The sequence below is a fragment of the Lagenorhynchus albirostris genome, chromosome 9 (genome assembly GCF_949774975.1).
Source record: "Lagenorhynchus albirostris chromosome 9, mLagAlb1.1, whole genome shotgun sequence".
NCBI lineage: Eukaryota > Metazoa > Chordata > Mammalia > Artiodactyla > Delphinidae > Lagenorhynchus > Lagenorhynchus albirostris.
Genome location: NC_083103.1, coordinates 4,783,315 through 4,802,666, shown reverse-complemented (window position 1 = coordinate 4,802,666; position 19,352 = coordinate 4,783,315). Strand labels below are relative to the sequence as shown.

General features: G+C 39.7%; 1 protein-coding gene across 15 annotated transcripts in view; it reads left to right on the top strand.

The window, feature by feature from the left end:
• Positions 1-19,352, top strand: part of PPP6R3 (protein phosphatase 6 regulatory subunit 3) — a 126,989-nt gene that overhangs the window by 3,644 nt on the left and 103,993 nt on the right. For 13 of the 15 annotated variants that reach the window (XM_060158325.1, XM_060158337.1, XM_060158335.1 and 10 more), the window contains one exon: positions 18,183-18,280. The exons of the other annotated variants lie outside the window; for them this stretch is intronic. The gene's annotated coding sequence lies outside the window, so the exon portion shown is untranslated. The remainder of the gene's footprint in view (positions 1-18,182; positions 18,281-19,352) is intronic. 15 annotated transcript variants of the gene reach the window in all.

The window sequence follows — 19,352 nt, the reverse complement described above, 5'->3', positions numbered from 1 at the left end:
TTTAACACAGTGACCCTTGCTTGCTAGCAAAGGGGGATTGCCTGTGCCCTGGACTCTGACCCAAGTGGGTGAGTGTTTTTCCTCCTGGGGAGGTGAGGTACAGTAGAAGAGAGACCGGCAGAGATCCTTTTCTCACACACACTTAGAATATGCATGATCTAGTTTATTGAGTGGAAAAATGTTAGTATAAAAATTGTACAGATTTTTACCAACCAAATGTTAAAATCTCGACATATAAAAGGGAGGAGATCAGGGAGGCACTTTCTAATCCTTCATCCTGAAATCAGGCCTGTGGCTATGCTGAGAATGACAAGTGACCACTCCTCCTGTCTGCTTCTTCTAGTCGTCATTTATTTGGTCAGCAAATATATTGAATCCTTACCCTGTCAGGAACTGTATTAGGGATTCAGTCATGAACAGGCATTTAAGACTTGCAGTCTATGGGGAGAGGCAGCATTGACAAAAGAGATGTCCTTTTGGCTGTGAGGCCAGGGAACACAGCTTGTTAGACTTGTATGTGGTGTAAATAGCAGACTCTTAATGAGAGGCCCTAGAGACTTGAGAGGAAAGAGCTTGTGTCTGCTGGTTGGGTGGTTGAGATTGCCAGAAGTCTCTTGCCAAAAAATAAAATAGTTACACCTTTGTTTCTCATAGGTATTGAATAGTTACTTCCACTTTCCTCCTTGGTTTGGTGTGTCTAAGCAGTGCCACTCTTCCCATGCTGGTGAAGCTGCTTTGCAGTGACAAATAGGATTGACCTATATTGTCTTTTGCTCCATAGATGTTGGTTGCAACATCTTGATCAAACTTGAAACACTGACTGTTCCCATACTGATCAGAGGCTTGGTGTAGGTTCATGCTAAACATCTTGAGCATCCTTGAAATCCATGGTGCTTCCAGTGGGAATGGGTTTTTTCCTGCTGCAGTCTGGATCGAGGTTGACTGTAGATTTGACTTTGACTTTGGCTTACATTTAGTTGCCACGGTAACCCCCTTTCCTTCTCCCTCCCCCTTTATTTTTCTTTACTGGGAGGGGAGAGAGAGTTACTAGTCAATGCCCAGTTTCAGGTTTTGAATGATTATGAACTGACATCTGGGTACCAGGTAGATTGGCTAGACGGTAAAGAAGCAAGTAAAAGGGAATCTTGGCAGTACTCGAAAGGCTTCTTAACCTTAAAAAGGGCATTTTTGTGTCACAGACTTTGCAAAGGTCTGGGGTTACTCTGAGTAGAGGAGGTTTACTACTTCTCACTTCTGCTGGCTAGTGTTGATCTGTTTTATTAAGTATTAGTGAAGACTACACAATCGACTGATTTTATACAAATAAAGTTTGATAGGTTCTGAGCATCTTTTTACTGATATAAGGAGACTCTGATTTTGTACTTCTCAACAACTCTGGAGAAAACTAGGGTATTATTAATTCCAGAATATCTTACAGCGGGAGTATGTATTGACTTGGAATGGTTTGTGTACACCAGATGCTGACTGCCCTGAAATATGGTGGCCCAAAGGAAAGATGAATGAGATTGTTTTTTGAAACATTAGGCAGCCGAACTAAAAAGGCGGCAATAAATAAATAAATAAGTAAAAGCAAGCAAGCCTGCAGAAGTAAAAGTATGACTGAATGTTGAGTCAGACTTGGAGAAAGCCGTGTGGATTGCTAGTGGGAGCCTGGAGTTCCCTGGACCTGGATGTAAATCTGAACAATAATGCTGGTGTCAATAGTAATGCGACACACTGACAAGGAGAGAAAGGGGAGCTTGCCTGAGAATGCATGGCCCTCTGAGACCCTATCAGGGTGAGTAGGCAGCAGTTACACTAGCCACTAAAGGCACACTCCGGGGTGGCCTCCTCTATCCCGTAAGGCTTAGTGTAGTCAGTAGGCATTGGCTGGACCTTGGTGAAATCTGGGCCTTCAGTCCCCAGATGAGGCAGTGGTGCGAGGAACATTGACAAGTATTGACTCGAGTGGCTGTTTGGGGCTTCCTTTCATGAGAATCATGGTTTTGGAGGTCACTGATTATTAGAGAAAGATTTAGGTCATTCTGGAAAATCACCTGTAGGCAGCAGAGACATCTCAGTTCCTGGGTGATTCCTTAGGGTTTCGGTGGCCCCAATAGACCGTAATTTCAAGTGTCATTTGTTTCAACAATAACATCATAGCTGGAACTCACGGCGAGTTAAGAATAAACACAACATTGTAAATCAACTATACTCCAATAAAAATTTAAAGAAAAACGAATAAATGGTTAACTTCTGAGTTGGTGTTTTGTTTGTTGTTGTTGTTTGTTTTTTAGTGGTAGTACATATCTGTTTTTGTCATTGTAGTAGATGAGGGAGTGTAGTGTCTCCTGGTTTACTTTTGTTGACTTAGAGATACATAGGGTTTCTGTTGCCTCTTGACAGTGGGCAGGTCACATCTGCCTCTGTTGCCTGTGATGAGACCCAATCCCTTCTGATTAAACAATACTCTTTGAATCACCCCCTTCCCCCCTTTCCACTGTGGACCTCTCATCCTTGATTTATTATACTCTTAGATGGATACAGTAGCTCTGTATTTGGCACCTATCATAGGGATAGTATTTTAAGCTAAGGAAGTTTTCACAGATTAATATCTGTTCTCTGTTCTCAATTCAGAGTGTCTTGTGGAGGTCAAGAGTGCACAGGACCTAAAATAGCTGACTTTGAGTTCTGGCTTCCACAGTCTTCCAGCTGTGTAATCATAATGTTAGATGACATCTCTGTTCCTTTGTTTCCTGTTTGTGAAATGAATATTAAATATAAACGAACTAGCACAATGCCTAGTACACAGTAATATTTGTTTTAATATTACTGTTATTAGTCTTCTTCCTAATAACAGTAGAAATAAGTTCAGAGATGACTAATATAAGCTTCAGTGAAATGCCCTGAAAAAGTGAGGTGGAGTATTATGGCATCATAGAGGACCTTTGAGGTCTAACTAGCTGCCCTGGGGAAGTATAGGATGATGGTGAAGTGGGTGAGGGCAGGTTGTAGACTTCGGTGGTAGTGTTGTTGTTGTCTTCCTTTTCCCCCCAAATTTGGATTATGTTATATAGATTTTATTTGCTAAAATGTGATAATATTTTCTTACGGGGGTGGGAGTAGAGATCATAAATTTGAGGTTTTGCACTTTGCTTTCTAAAATATTCATCTTTAAAATCTCTCTGGTGCTTTAAGACAGTATAAAAATCCCGTTTGCTTTGGAATCCCTCGTGTTATATGGAACCATATTTTTTCAGTGTACTGTGCTCTTGGAGATAATCACACGTCTTGAAGGATCAATGTTTTGTTTTCGTTTTTAACTTTTATTTATTTATTTGACCGTGCCACGAGGCATGTGGGATCTAGTTCCCTAACCAGGGATCGAACCCGTGCCCCCTGCAGTGGAAGCTCGTAGTCTTAACCACTGGACCGCCAGGGAAGTCCTTGAGAGATCAGTGTTTTTTAACAGAAGATTGGCTCTTTTAAATTTTGCTTTCAGTTTCTTTTCAAATTTCACATTATAACCAGACAACTCTTTTCTGTAAAGGGCCAGTCAGTAAATATGTTAGGCTTTGCTGGCTATATGGTCTCTGTAACTACTCGATTCTGCTGCTGTGGTATAAAAGCAGCCACAGTCAACATGAAACACATGAAGGTGGCTGTCTTCTAGTAGAGTTTTATTTACAAAAACAGGTGGTGGGCTGGATTTGACCTGTCTTGCTCTAACCTGTTCTTTGTTTCAATTTTTAATGAGATCATATGTTCAAGGAGTATATGTCAGCATGTGTACAGATATTAAATGTTAAAACTACCAGTTGTGGGCTTCCCTGGTGGCGCAGTAGTTGAGAGTCCGCCTGCCGATGCAGGGGACACGGGTTCGTGCCCTGGTCTGGGAGGATCCCACATGCCGCGGAGCAGCTGGGCCCGTGAGCCATGGCCACTGAGCCTGCGCGTCCGGAGCCTGTGCTCCGCAAAGGGGAGAGGCCACAACAGTGAGAGGCCCGCGTACCGCAAAAAAAAAAAAAAAAAAAAAAACTACCAGTTGTGCACCCACTGACCTGCTTAAGAAATGGAATGTTGCCACTACCTTTGGCTTCCTGTATGACCTCCCCGACCACTCCTACCTCTTCTGACCTCCCCAAAGCAAGGGCTGACCTGCATGTATCATTTTCTCGATTTACTTTATGGTGTTACCATCTATGAATGTATCCTTATATAATATAACTTAATTTTTGCATGTCTTTATATAAATGGAATCATTTTGTTCTGTAATTCCCCCCTCCCCTCTTACTGTTTTTGAGACTCATTTATTCAGATGTTTGAGTACTTATGTCTTAGGCGATAAAACATACGTTCTGATGCTGGCTGTATTAGCAGTGAGCAAAGAAGACATTGTCCTTGTCCTCTGGAACTTACGTGTTGGTGGAGAAAGACAGTTAAAGACAGAAAGTCAAAGACACGGTAGTCATGTGGTGATGCAGCTGGGAGCAAAGTCAAGCCAGGTGGGTGGGGGCTGTTTGCAGATTGAAATAAGGTGGTCAGGAGGGGCCTTCCTGAGACCTCTGAACACAGGAGGTGAGGCAGGGAGCCACGTGGCTCCGGGTGGGGGTGGGGGTGGGGTAAGGGGAGTCTCACAGGCAGAGTCCAGTGCACGTGAGGTGCTAAGAAGGGTTGTACCTGTTGTGTTGGAGGGACAGTAGAGAGCCAGGCTGGAGGGAGAGTGGCAGGAGAGAAAGTCGGGGTGGGGGGGCGGTGGTGGGGTGGGGGTGGGGTGGGGTGGGGTGGGGGCGGGAGCCAGCCACTCAGGCAGTTGGGATTTTGTCTATTTCTCTGAATGAGATGGGAAGTATTGTAGTGTTTTGAGCAGGGGTGTGATATGAGATCTGATTTATGTTTTTAAAAGGTTCCCCTGAAACCGTGTTAAGAATAGCTGCCCCTCTGCTGCCCAGGATCCAACAAAACAATAATGGCAGCTTGGACTGACGGGGCACAGGGGTGGAAGTGAGGAGTGGTTGGATTCTGGGTTCATCTTGAAGGTCGGGCCAACAGGCTTTGTTGACAGATTGAATATAGCTGAGAGAACGGAGTGAAGGTGATACCGACCAGGGGTTTTTGGTTGCGGTCAAGGTGGTGGGAGGTGCAGGTTTGGAAGTAAGATCAAGAGCTGGGGTCTGGGCCTGTTGCATGTGTGACCGTCTTCGTTCGAGAGCCAACTGGAGCCACGTAGGGTTACGGCGTTCGGAGTTGAGGGGAGAGGTCTGGGCTGAGGATAGACATGTGAGAGTCCTCAGTGTTTTCATGACACTTAAAAGTCCTGATGTTGAGTGAGCGCACTGATGAATGAGGGCCGAGGCAGCAAGGAAAATGGGGACAGGCAGGCTCCCAGGTAGAGGAGAACCAGGTGGTCCTTGCATCTTTGAAGATGGGGGAGGTGTCGTCAAGGGGGAGGGAGTGAGAACCCACGCCCAGTGCTCCTGCTGTGCCCTCAGGTGAAATGAGGGCCCAGACTTGTCCTCTGGCTTTGGTGGCACATGAGTCACTGATGGCCTTGACAAGAGCAGTCCCCACACGGTGGTGCAGGAAGAGCCTGGAAGGGAGGGTTCACGAGGGACTGAGAGAAGAGGAGGGCAAGTGGAGAAAGCCCTTTTGTGGGCACTTGGCGCCGTGCTAAAGGGAGAGTTGGGGCCCTGAGAAAGTTTGGTTGAGATGGCCGAAATTACAGCATTTTTGTACTGTTCGTGGGAAATGGTTCTGTACAGAATGAACACCTTGATGAAGCGGGAGAGGGGACATTTGCTGGGAATGGGCCCACGTGGAGCACCCGTATACTCTTCCTTGGTGAGATAAGGGAGAGCATAGTAGGGGAGCTGGCATGGTGGGAGCAGGGCCGTTTTCTTCTTTCTTTTTCTCTCCGTGAAATAGGAGGATTTGTCAGTAAAAATGAGGGTGAGTAGGGGCCGGTGGGGTGTGACGAGAGAGGAGAAGGTATGCAGTATTCTATGGGAAGATCAGAATGTGAATGGACTAGCCATGTGGAATGGCCTCCTGAGGGGAGCCGTCCTTAGTTTAAAGTGAAAAAAGCAGTTGTGTTCTTTTTCCTGGGAGCAGAGTAGGCAGTGTTGCAGTTGTGGTTTACCCAGGCAAAAGTGGCAAAGCAAGAGAAGTGATTGTAATGGTGAGGTATGGACTTGAAGCTGGGAGGTGAGGGAAGTGAGACCATGCAGATAATGAGTTTTGTCTACATTGATGTGTGTAGCTATAGTTTATTCCTTTTCACTTCTGTGTTCTATTTCAGACTGAATATCTCATTTTATTCTCTGTCCTATCATTGTAGGATAGGATTGTTTCCACTAAAGAAACAACGAGGCTTTGAACAAGTGCAAAAGCATTTTTCCAAGGTATGAAGCCTTGGAGAGAACTAGAATTGCAGGGTAGTGGGGGACCTGTACAGCTTTAACTTTAGTTAAAAATAGTTGCCAGTTTACCCTCCTACCAGCACTGTTGTTCTGCATCCTTGCCAACTCTTGGTATTGTCCGACTTCTTTGTATTTGCCAGATTGGTGGGTGTGAACTTACATCTCATTTTTTAATTAATAGCTCTATTGAGATGTAATTCACATATTACAATTTACCCACTTAGAGCGTACAATTTAATAGGTTTTAGTATATTCACAGAACTGTGTAATGATCACCACAATCTAGTGTTCGAACATTTCATCATCCTGAAAAGAAACCTTGTACCCATTAGCAGTGACTCTCCATTCCCACCTAACCTCTAGGCAACCACTAATGGACTTTCTGTGGATTTGCCTGTTCTGGACATTTCATGTAAATGGAATCATACAGTATGTGGTCTTTTGTGACTAGCTTCTTCCACTTAGCATGTTTTCAAGGTTTATCCATGTTGTAGCATATTTCAGTATCAGTGTCATTTCATTTGATTGCTGAATAACATTCCATTGTATGCACATATGACATGTTATTTATCCATTCATCAGTTGGTGCATGTTTGGGTTGTTTCCACTTTTTGACTGTTGTGAACAGTACTGCTGTGAGCATTTGTGTATAAGTCTTTGGAGGGGCATAGGTATTTATTTCTCTTGGTGTATAGTAAGGAGTGGAATTGTTAGGTAATGTAACTGTGTTTAACATCTTGAAGACCTACCAAACTGTTTTCCAAAGTGACTGTACCATATTATATTCTCACCAACACTGTATCAGGGTTCTAATTTTTCCATGTCCTCACCAACATACATTATTTTCCCTTTAAAAAAAATTATTGCCATGCTAGTGAAGTGTGGTATCTCATTGTGATTTTGCCTTTCCTGAATGACTAATGCTGTTGAGCATCTTTTCATGTCCTTATTGGCTGTTTGTGTATCTTCTTTAGGGGAACGTCTGTTCAAGTAATTCTTTGGCCATTTTTATTAATTCATTTATTTCTGCATGGTTTTAATATTCTTCTTTCATATTACTACTGAAGTTGAGCATTTTTTTGGCTATTTGGATTTCTTCTTTTGTGAAATACCTGTTTGTCTTTTTTTTTTTTTTTTTTTTTTTTTTTTTTTGCGGTATGCGGGCCTCTCACTGCTGTGGCCTCTCCCGTTGCGGAGCACAGGCTCCAGACGCGCAGGTGCAGCGGCCATGGCTCACGGGCCCAGCCACTCCGCAGCACGTGGGATATTCCCGGACCAGGGCACGAACCCGTGTCCCCTGCATCGGCAGGCGGACTCTCAACCACTGCGCCACCAGGGAAGCTCATGTCTTAATTTTTCTTCCTTTTGAGTTGTTTGGTTTTTCTTATTTGTAGGAATTCTTATATATTTTGATTTTTATTATTTGTGTGACAAATGTTCTTTCCCAATTTGTGACCTCTTTACTGTGTTTATGGGATTTTTAAAAAAGTATTTTTTGAAAGCATGTAATAAAAGGGCAAAAATGGATCTTAATATCTTCTAATCTTTTCTTCTAGCCCTCATACTACCCAAGTAGAGGAGGAAATAGATTTTTTGGTTTATAGGTAGTTGTCTTTTAAAAAGTTTTATGTTTTTTTCTTTCTACAGGTCTTGCATTTGTTGTTGTTGTTGTTAGATTTGTTCTTTGGTTGCTTTATAGTTTTTGTTGCTGTTGTAAATTTTTTTTTAAGTTAAAAATTTCTCTTTGCTGGTAAATGGAAATGTAGATGACTTTATATGTGAGTCATATTCATTAACTTCTCTAACTTAATAATTTGCTTGTGGACTCCTGGGGGTTTTTATGTAGATAATCATCTAATCTTTGAATAATGACAGGTCATTTCTTTCCAGTCCTTTTACTTTTTATATCTTAACTCTAGTCTTAACTGCACTGCTTCATGGCAGCCATCACCAGTGCCAAATATAAATGGTAATGGCGCGCATCTTTGTCATATTCCCGGTTTTAAGGGAAATGCTTTTATCTTTCACCATTAAATGTGTGGATACTTTTTTTTTTTCCCTTTAACAGGTTGAGGAAGAGTTCTTCAATCTTAGTTTATGGAGAAATTTAAAAAAACATCACAAGTGGGCATTGCACTTAATTGAATGCATTTTCTACATCAATTGGGATGATGTTACAGTTTTTCTCCTTTAGTAATGTGAAAAATTGCTCTAAAAGGTAATATTGGAATTAATTTCACATTTCTGGGATAAATCCATCTCAATCATGACATATTCTTTTTTTAAACAAAATTGTTCTTTTGTTTCGTTTTTGGCTTTTTTTTTTTTTTTTTTTTTGTGGTACGCGGGCCTCTCACTGCTGTGGCCTCTCCCGTTGCAGAGCACAGGCTCAGCGGCCATGGCTCACGGGCCCAGCCACTCCGCGGCATGTGGGCTCTTCCCGGACCGGGGCACAAACCTGTGTCCCCTGCATCGGCAGGTGGACTCCTAACCACTGCGCCACCAGGGAAGCCCGCATGTATTTTTTTTTTTTTTTTTGACCTTGCCACTCGGCTTGCGGGATCTTAGTTCCTTGACCAGGGATTGAACCGGGGCCCCAGTAGTGAAAGTGCCGAGTCCTAGCCACTGGACTGCGAGGGAATTCCCTTAGATATATTTTTTTACTTGCTAATATCTTAGGATTTATGTATCTATGTTCATTGGTAAGATCTTTAACTTTCCTTTTTTGTATCAGCTCTATGAGTTTTGCTATTAAGGGTATTCTCAGTCTAATAAAATAAGCTGTAGTGTTTGTATGTTTTTTTTCCCTTAGAGAGTTTGTATGTAAAATTGTAATTATCTGTTCTTTCATTTTGATAAAGCTTGCCTGTAAAACCATCAGGGCCTGGTGTTTTCTGTCTGAATTTAAAAATTACTGGCTTGGTTGCTTTAATATTTATAGGCTCATTAGAGTCTTCTTTTTCTTGAGTCACATTTGGTAATTTACATTTTTCTAAAACATTTATTTTGTCCGCGTTTTCAAATATATTGGCAGAAAACTATAATCTCTTTTGACTTCGCCTGATTTGTAATTAATTACTAATATTTAGTTTCTTAAACAAGGATTTTTAGCTCATTAATTTTCAGGTCTTTTGTATACATGTTTACATATATATGTAAATAAAGTAGTAACTACCCTTTAAATACTACTTTAGCTCCAATTCAGTAGTTTTGCTATGCAAAATTTTTATCTTTTAGTTCTGAATATCTTCACATTTCCATTTTGATTTCTTCTCTGCCTTAGAAATTTAGAAAGTGTATTGAAAAATGCTGATATACTGATATATATTTAATTTATTTATTTATGGCTGCATTGGATCTTCATTGCTGTGTGCGGGCTTTCTCTAGTTGTGTCGAGTGGGGGCTACTCTTCGTTGTGGTGCGCGGGCTTCTCATTGCGGTGGCTTCTCTTGTAGCAGAGTATGGGCTCTAGGCACACGGGCTTCAGTAGTTGTGGCATACGGACTTAGTTGCTCCACGGCATGTGGGATCTTCTCGGACCAGGGCTCAACCCATGTCCCCTGCATTGGCAGGTGGATTCTTAACCACTGTGTCACCAGGGAAGCCCTGTATCTTTTAATCTTTGTTATTGATTGCTAACATACATTGTGCTAATAAAATGTGGTCCAGTGTGATTTTGATTGTTTGAAATTGTTGAGGCTGTTTTAATGGTGTCTAGTTTGTGGCAAATTTTTATCACTTTTCCATGTGTGTTTAAAAAGAATGTGTTTCCAATTTTAAGGTCAGGTTTTCCCATGTCTATTGGATGAAACACATTAATTGAATTCACATTCAAACTAGTGTCCTTAACTAATACTGTCTGCTTGTTCCATCAGTTACAGAGAGGGGTGTTGTTAAAATCCCATTGTGATGGAACATTTGTCAAATTCCTATAGTTCTCTCAATTTTTGCTTTCTATCTATACGTTTAGAATTGCTAAGTTTCCAGTGACTTGCACACTTTGTCATTCTGTAACGAATCTTTGTTTCTAGGAACATTTTTTTCCACTAAAATATATTTTGTCAGATATTGGCATAGCTGTACCAAGGGACTTTAGTTAATGTTTGCTTGGTATATATTTTTCTGCCCTTTAACTATCAAGTTTTGGTGTCCTTAATGTTTTAGGAGTGCCCTTTGAAAGCAGCACACAGCTAGATTGCATTTTCATAATTTGAGTTTAAGGTGGTTAGTCTATTTACATTAGTTGTGATTGAAATATTTGGTTTATTTCTACTTTTCGTATTTTGTGCTCTCTAATTGGGCTTTTTTTTCTGTTCTTTTCCTTTTCTTGCCTATATATTGTGGGATTTTTTTCCTTCATTCCTGTCTGCTCTTTTTACCTACACCCAGTAAGAGATTAGACACTTCTTTTCTTGGTGATCTTAGACATTTCATATTTAACTTAAGGCCTGAAGTTAATTGATATCTTTACCCTTATAAGAATTTTCAAATGCTTTTAATCCCAGTTTATATGCAGCTATTGCCTAATTAGATTAGAACTAGAAGTGAGCTGTCAGTTGTTCCTTATCCAGGAACTTGAGGTATTCTGTGCCTAAAGTGCTCTTCATGTTGGCCAGTCCAGCCGATATGTTTAGTCTTTTTTTATTTTTAGATTGCTGGTATTACTTTTTATTTTCGATTGTTCTTTCTGCGTCTTGCTACTTTTGAATAATCATGTACCAGATATTGTTTTGGATATGTGTCAGCATTCAGAAAACTTTAAGAATTGCAAGTAATGCAGGCTGTTCATTTTTTAAAAATTCATTTTTATTTTTTGGCTGTGTTGGGTCTTCGTTGCTGCGCACGGGCTTTCTCTAGTTGTGGCGAGCGGGGGCTACTCTTCGTTGTGGTGTGTGGGCTTCTCATTGCGGTGGCTTCTCTTGTTGTGGAGCACGGGCTCTAGGTGCGCAGGCTTCAGTAGTTGTGGCTCGCGGGATTCAGTAGTTGTGGCGTGCAGGCTCAGCAGTTGTGGCTCACGGGCTGTAGAGCACAGGCTCAGTTGTTGTGGCACATGGGCTCTAGAGTGCAGGCTCAGTTGTTGTGGTGCACGGGCTTAGTTGCTCCGCGGCATGTGGGATCTTCCCCGACCAGGGCTCGAACCCGTGTCCCCTGCATTGGCAGGCGGATTCTTAACCACTGCACCACGAGGGAAGTCCCAAGGATGTTCATTTTGTTAAGAGCTGGCAAATGTGATTGTTTTTTCCTCTTTAAATGGAGTGTTCCTGTGTCAATAAGGAATTTCTTAAAGATTTTCTGGTTCTTCATATTAATTAGCTCATTTTTATATCCAGAAATAGAAAAGATTTCAAGACTAGTTACCTTTTTAAAATGGGGTCATTTGATTGCTAGGAAACGTTTATGTGAACTTTAAATGTGACTCTGGCCAAGTATAGAACACCAAAAACAATCTGGAAAAGGGATGTGGATCAAAATAGATTCTGAGCTGAATCTGTCTTTGCAAAAGGAAAAGAGTAGAGTTCAGCATTTATAATACGTGGCCTATCCTGAGGGAGAGGGGGGATGGTTTTATACTTATTTCTTTATATTAAGTGTTTTCTTACTCTGACTAGTAAATTAAAAGAGGCATGGAGGAACATACTAGCATAGGCTGGGCTGGGCTGGAACTCACTTTATGATAGTGTGGTTAGCAAGACTTGTAAATTGAGGAGAGTTAGGGGGTTTGGTGCCAGTGCTGCTGATGCCAGGAGTAAAGAGTTAATAACTACTTCTAGTCCTATCCGAGTAATGTTCAGTGAGGCCAGGGAGCTTGAAATGCATAGGTATTATAACTATTGTTTTCATCAAATTTCAAAAAATAGAGTTTGATAATCTTCCAGGGCAACGAGGAAAGAATGAGGAAGAGTTGTAGGGGGCACAGGGTAGAGAGCGAGCGAGCTGGTTTAGCAGAATTGTTGTGAGGATTAAAGTTAAGCGTTATTGGGCATGTTTATGTTTATCCCCTGAAAAAAGTAGAGTCCATTCCTGCCATTTACCATATTGTCAGGCTTAAAATTTTTCAATTTTTGGCATCAGTGACTGCTGAATTGCCTCTTGATTAGTGTAAACCTTCAGCAGCCTGCCCTTCTTACATACCTGCCTTACACTGGGTAGATGTAACTGTCTCTTCCTATTTTGTTTGCCCAGTGCCTGTTATTACGGTTGTCACTTGTGCTTGAGTCATTACTTGCATATTTTAACTCTTTTCACCTTAAGGTGAGTGTAGGATGTTCATCTTTTATATGAAGAAGGAACCTCTGGGAGGGAGGGAGGACGTCTAGCCAGAATGATTTCGGGAAAGCGTTGTTAAGTTGATGAGAACTGGATTGGAATCTTGGTTTGACTACTGAACTAGCTGTCTGACTTTGGGCAAATTATTTCACTTTCTGAGCCCCAGCTTCTTCCTATATAAAATGGAAGTAATATTAAAGTTCTCCTCCCTTTTCCATAGAAGATAACTTTGGGTAATTTGAATTTGTAGGGTTTTTTTTTTTTCCCTTGCAAGTGTATTAATGTAGAAGTCATAAACTTTCACAGCACAAGTGATTAAGGCTATGCTGATTTTGTTAATGGTTAATATTTTATGAACTCTTTCACTGGCTTTGGTTTTGAAATCTTGACTGGTAGTAGGATATTGTGAAATTTTCTTTTTTACTCTGTTGCCGTTTTTCTGTTTAGAATAGAAGCCTTAGTTTCAAAAACTTAGTCAATGCGTGATTATATTTGCTTTGAAAAAAAGTAAAAATAGGTAAGACTAAAATCTCTTCTGCTCACCTTCCCCCAGTTCTTTTCTGTCTTCTGCTGTTAATAGTTTTGTCTCTATTTTTTTTATTCTTTTCTATGTGTTTATATTACTTATATATGTGCTTATAGAAACTATACAGTGTTAGGCATACACCTTTTTTTTCTTATCATTCATCACTTTTCATTGAGTCCCATGCAGTACACAGAGATCTGCCTTCTTTTTAATTACTGGTATACTTTATAGCCATTTCCCATTTCAGTGGGCTTTAGATTTTTATTTTTAATCACAAACAAATTTGGGTTGCTTTTATTTGTTTATTTTTCAGTATAAATTTATTTATTTTTGGCTACGTTGGGTCTTCACTGCTGTGCGTGGGCTTTCTCTAGTTGCGGTGAGCGGGGGCTGCTCTTCGTTGCTGTGCGCGGGCTTCTCATTGCGGTGGCTTCTCTTTTGCCAAGCACAGGCTCTAGGCGCACGGGCTTCGGTAGTTGTGGCACACGGGCCTCATTGCTCCGCTGCATGTGGGATCTTCCCGGACCAGGGCTCGAACTCATATCCCCTGCATTGGCAGGCAGATTCTTAACCACTGTGCTACCAGGGAAGCCCTGGCTTGCTTTTAGTTTGTTACAGTAAAGCACTTTGTTCTTAGAAGCTTCTAGAAGTTTAGTGTTTGGTACAGAAGTAGGTGAAATACTAAATTATAAGCTGGCTTCTTTGCTTTTTATCGTTACGTACAAAGTACAACTGTTAAGCAGTGGAAGGAAACCTTTTTTTAGAAAGCTTTTCTATTTATCTCCTTTTCAAATGATGTATAACATATATGACGTTTTTAAGCTCTACTATAAATGAACAGTGATTTAGCAAATCTTTTCTTCCTTGTTGTAGAATATGCATAACACAAATTTACATTTAACCATTTTTTAAAATTAATAAATTTTATTTCATAAGCAGTTTTAGGTTCACAGCAGAATTGAGGCAGAAGTACAGAGCCAGAAGCCTATATACTCCTTGTCTCCCCACGTGCCCCCCCTCCAACCTCCATGAACCTGTGTTGACACATCATTATCACCCAAAGTCCGCACGTTACATTAGCTTCACTCTTAATGTTGTATGTTCTGTGGGTTTAGACAAATGTATGATAGCACGTATCCACCATTGTAGTAGTCTGTAGAACAGCTTCACTACCCTAAAAATCCTCTGGGCTTTGCCTGTTCATCCCTGCCTCAGACTTAACCCCTAACAACCACTAATCTTTTTTTTCTTTCTTAATATTATATAATGAAAACAGGTGTATTTATAACTTCAGCATACTTCATAAAATCTTTATTCACTGAAAATAGACAAATGTTTACAAAGAACATTTAACTTAAATTTCATAGTAGCTTATAAAATGGCACTTGAAAGAGTGACCTGTATAAGGAAATAAGAGTCTTGTCAAGAGACAGTAAACTATAAATATACCACAATGTTAAAAACCTCAGTGTTCTATAAGAAAATCAATAAATATAACTTAATCTTTCTGGGGGGAAAGGTATTTAGCATTACAAATTTAAAGTACAGATTTTATATATGAATTCAATACGGAATACATTTAAACCTTACAATGCTACATAATCATCGTCTGTCTTGTGGAAAACAATAAAAATATGCACTATTATGTATAAAATAGATAACTAATGAAAACAGATTGTATAGCACAGGGGACTCCACTCAATGCTCTGTGGTGACCCAAATGGGAAGGAAATCCAAAAAAAGAGGGGATACATGTGTCCGTATAGCTGATTCACCCTGCTGCACAGAAGAAACCAACACAATGTTTTAAAGCAACTACACTCCAATTTAAAAAAAAAAAAGTAAATTGAAAGAAAAAAGAAAGAATAAAATTCTTAACCACACACAAAACAATTATATACTTTTTGAATATGTGTACATCAAACCAAAAGGTTAATTTTACTTTTTCCTTTATTGACAACTTTGGGTGCATTTTTAGGTTTTGGTTCCCAGAGGGCATTTATTCCAATGCCGTCTTGAAGCCGCGCCTCTGTCCAGGTCGCCAGCCTTTTTCTTGTCTGTTATTTCCTTGACTCTGTTCATGTATACTCTGATTCTTTACAGTTCCTGCTTTACTGGATGTTCCTTAGGATTGACTCCCTGAGTTGCCGCATAAACCCAAAACATTGAATTTAATGTGTAAGCAGAAACTAAATCCACTTTTGCTTGTTTAAGTGGGTCCAACTTCTACAACAACTCATTTCTAGAAACACACATTATACTCTTCAGCATCTCATCCACAGCCCCAATGGAATTCTCAAATGTTGATAAATATTCATGAATTTCTCCTGGGTAGTCTTCATTAATTTCTTCATCTGCCATTATTATCAACTCTTAGGCCTTCCACTCCTGCCTCCCAGAAAGCAGTTGGCGGCGGTGACGTCAGTGGCACACAGGCTCTGCCCACAGCGAGCAGCGCTCTCCGATGACCTCACTAATCTTTTTAATGTCTCTATAGTTTTGCTTTTTCTAGAACGAATTATAGTAGGAAACATGCAGCACTGTAGCCTTTTTAGACTGGCTTCTTTCGCTTAGTAATATACGTTTAAGGTTCCTCTATGTCTTTTCATGGCTTGAGAGATCATTTCTTTTTAGTGCTGAGTAATATTCCATTGTTTGGTTGTACCAGTCTATGCACTCACCTACTGAAGGACATCTTGGTTGCCTTCGAGTTTTGGCAGTTATGAAAAACCTGCCATAAACATCTGTGTGCAGGTTTTTGTGTGAACATAAGTTTTCAGTTCGTTTGAGTAAATACCAACAAGCATGATTGGTCTCATAGAATGAGTTAGGAAGTATTCCTTCTGTTTCTGTCTTTTGGAAGAGATGATAGAGAATTGGTATAATTTTTTCTTTAAATGTTTGGTAGAATTCATCAGTAAACCCATTTGGACGTGATGCTTTCTGTTTTAGGTTATTAATAATTGATTCAATTTCTTTAATAGATGTAGACCTATTCAAACTGTCTATTCTTATGTGAGTTGTGACAGATTGTATCTGTCAAGGAGTTGGTCCATTTCATCTAGGTTATCGAATCTGTGGCTATAGAGTTGTTCATAATATTCTTTTATTATCCTTTTATTGTATATGGGATCTGTAGTGCTTCCCCTCTTTCATTTCTGATATTAGCAGTTTAGGTCTTCTTTCTTCCTTAGTCTGGAAAAAGTCTTATGAGTTTTATTATTATTATTATTTTTTTTTAAGAATCAGCTTTTGGTTTTGTTGACTTCCTCTACTGATTTCTTGTTTTAAAATTCTTTTATGCTCTAATTTTTATTATTTCAATTTTCTTCATAGTTTGGAATTAATTTGCTCTTCTTTATCTAGTTTTCTAAGGTGAAAGCTTAGATTATTGATTTTAGATGTCTTCTGATATATGCTTTCAATTCTATAAATTTTAATCTAAGCACTGTTTTTGCTGCATCCCCCAAAGTTTAGTAAGTTGTATTTTCATTTTATTCAGACATTTTTAAAGTTTCTCTTGAGATTTTTTTGTGTTTGATCCATGTGTTATTTAGAAATGTAATGTGTAATTTTCAAGTACTTTGGGTTTTTCCAGCTATCTTTCTGTTACTGATTTCTAGTTTAATTGCATTGTGGTCTAAGGGCAGACGTTGTATGATTTCTGTTCTTAATTTGTTAAGGTGTATTTCATAGAATGTCTTGGTGCGTGTTCCATGTGTGTTTGAGAAGAATGTGTGATTTGCTACTGCTGGATGAATTAGTCCATACATGTCAATTATATATGGTTGATTGATGGTGCTGTTGAGTTCAGTTATGTCCTTATTGATTTTCTGCTTGCTGGATTTGTCTATTTCTGATAGAGGAGTGTTAAAGTCCCCAGTTATAATAGTAAATTCATCTATTTCTCCTTGCAGTTTTATCCTTTTTTGACTTGTATTTTGATGCTGTTGTTAACTGCATAACATTAAGGATTGTTATGTCTTCTTGGAGTATTGACCCCCTTTTCATTTTGTAATAACTCTTCTTATCACTGACAACTTTCTTTGCTCTGAAGTCTTCTCTGTCTAAAATTAATATAGCCACTCTCAGTTTGTTTTAATTAGTGTTAGTATGGTCTAGCTCTATCCCTTTACTATTAATCTATATGTGTCTCTGAATTTCAAGTGAGTTTCTTGTAGACAATATATGATATGCCCGGGTGTAGGTTTTTGTTTTTGTTGTTTTGCATTTATCCTGCTTGGTGTTCCCTGAGATTCCTGGATCTGTGGTTTGGTGTCCGACATTAATTTGGGGGAAATTCCCAGTCATTATTGCTTCAAATATTGTTTCTCTTCCTTTTCTCTTTTCCTTCCGGTATTCCCATTGCATGTATGGTATACCTTTTGTAGTTGTTCCACAGCTCTTGGATATTTTGCACACTGCCCCCCCCCCCCGTTTTATTCCTCTTTGCTTTTCCATTTTGGAAGTTTCTAGTGTCATATCTTCAGGCGCAGAGTTTCTTTCCTCAGCTATGTCCAGTCTACTAATGGGCCTATCAGAGGCATTCTTCATTTCTGTTACAGTATTTTTGGTCTGTAGCATTTCTTTTTGATTCTTTCTTAGAATTTTTATCTATTTGCATTATTTTATCCGTTATTGCATGTTGTCTGCCTTTTCCATTAAAGCTGTTAGCTTTCCTGGTTTGATAATTCCAGCATCTCTGGCATACATGACTGGTTCTGATGCTTGTTCAATCTCTTCAAACTGTTTTTTGTCTTTTTAGTATGCTTCGTAATCTTTTTTGAAAGGCAGACATGATGCACTGGTAAAAGGAACTGTGAAGAATAGACCTTTGAAAATGTAGTGGTAAATTGTCTGGGGAGGGGAAATGTTCTGTAGTGCTGTGATTCAGTCTCAGTCTTTTGGTGAGCCTGTGCCCCTGAACTGTGAACTTCACCAGTGCTTCTCTGCTTTTTTCCTTTTCTTAGGTGGTACAGGATGGCTAGAGTGGCCTGGAGTTGTGTACTTCCCTTTCCTCATGCGGAAGGTTAGAGGGGGCTGGAGTTGGATATTTCCCTTCCTCCAGGTAGGTTAGGTTCTGGTAAAACCTCAGTGGGTTAGGCTCTGGTAAAATAGTTTTTTTTTTTTAAGGTGAGCTTTGTTAAGAACGGAATGTCCTGATATATTTCAAAAAAGAAAAGAAAAGCAAAGAAAATGTTCTTTTCCCCCTCCCAGAAACATGAGGGGAGGGGAAAAGTCTATTCACTCACCTACTGAAGGACATGTTGGTTGCTTCCAAGTATTGGCAAGTTTGGATAAAGCTGCCATAAACATCTGTGTGCAGGTTTTTGTGTGATCATAAGTTTTCAACTTCCTTGGGTAGATACCAAGGAGCCGATTGCTGGATTGTATGGTAAGAATATGTTTAGTTTTGTAAGAAACTGCTAAACTGTCTTCCAAATGCCTGTACCATTTTGCACTTTCATCAGCAGTGATTGAAAGTTCCTTTCACTCTACAGATCCTCACCAGCATTTGGTGTCAGTGTTTTGGACTTTGGCCATTCTAATTGGTGTGTAGTTGTGCCCAGTTGTTTTAATTTGCATGTTTTTGGTGCCATAATGATGTGGATCACATCTTTGTTAATGACTATATTTCAATGGATAGATAAAAGAACCTTGGTGCAGATAAAATCATTGTTATTCAGGTTCCATGTGTTTGTGGATGACCTGGATTGTTTATCCTGTGGTGGTCCCCACAGTGTCCTGTGACCTCTATATTTAGACATTTCTCTTTTTTTTTCTGTTATAAACTCTTTGGACATTGTTATATATAAGACTTTTTTACTCAGGATAAATATCTTAGTATGAACTCATTAAAGCAGAGTAATTGGGTCAAGGAATGTATAGATTTTTAACACCCTTTGATATCTATGGCCAGAAAAATTACCCCAGTTTATGCTTTTATCAGCAGTTCCAGCCAGTTTTATATTAATGTATATTTAAAATCTTTTTTATTAGGGGAAAATTTTAACACAAATATAGAATAGTGTAATGAACCCTCAGGTACTCAGCTCCAACAACCATAAACCCAAGGCCAGTCCTGCCCTACTTAATCCTTCAACCCCCACTTCTCTCCTGGATTGTTACTATTTTAAAAC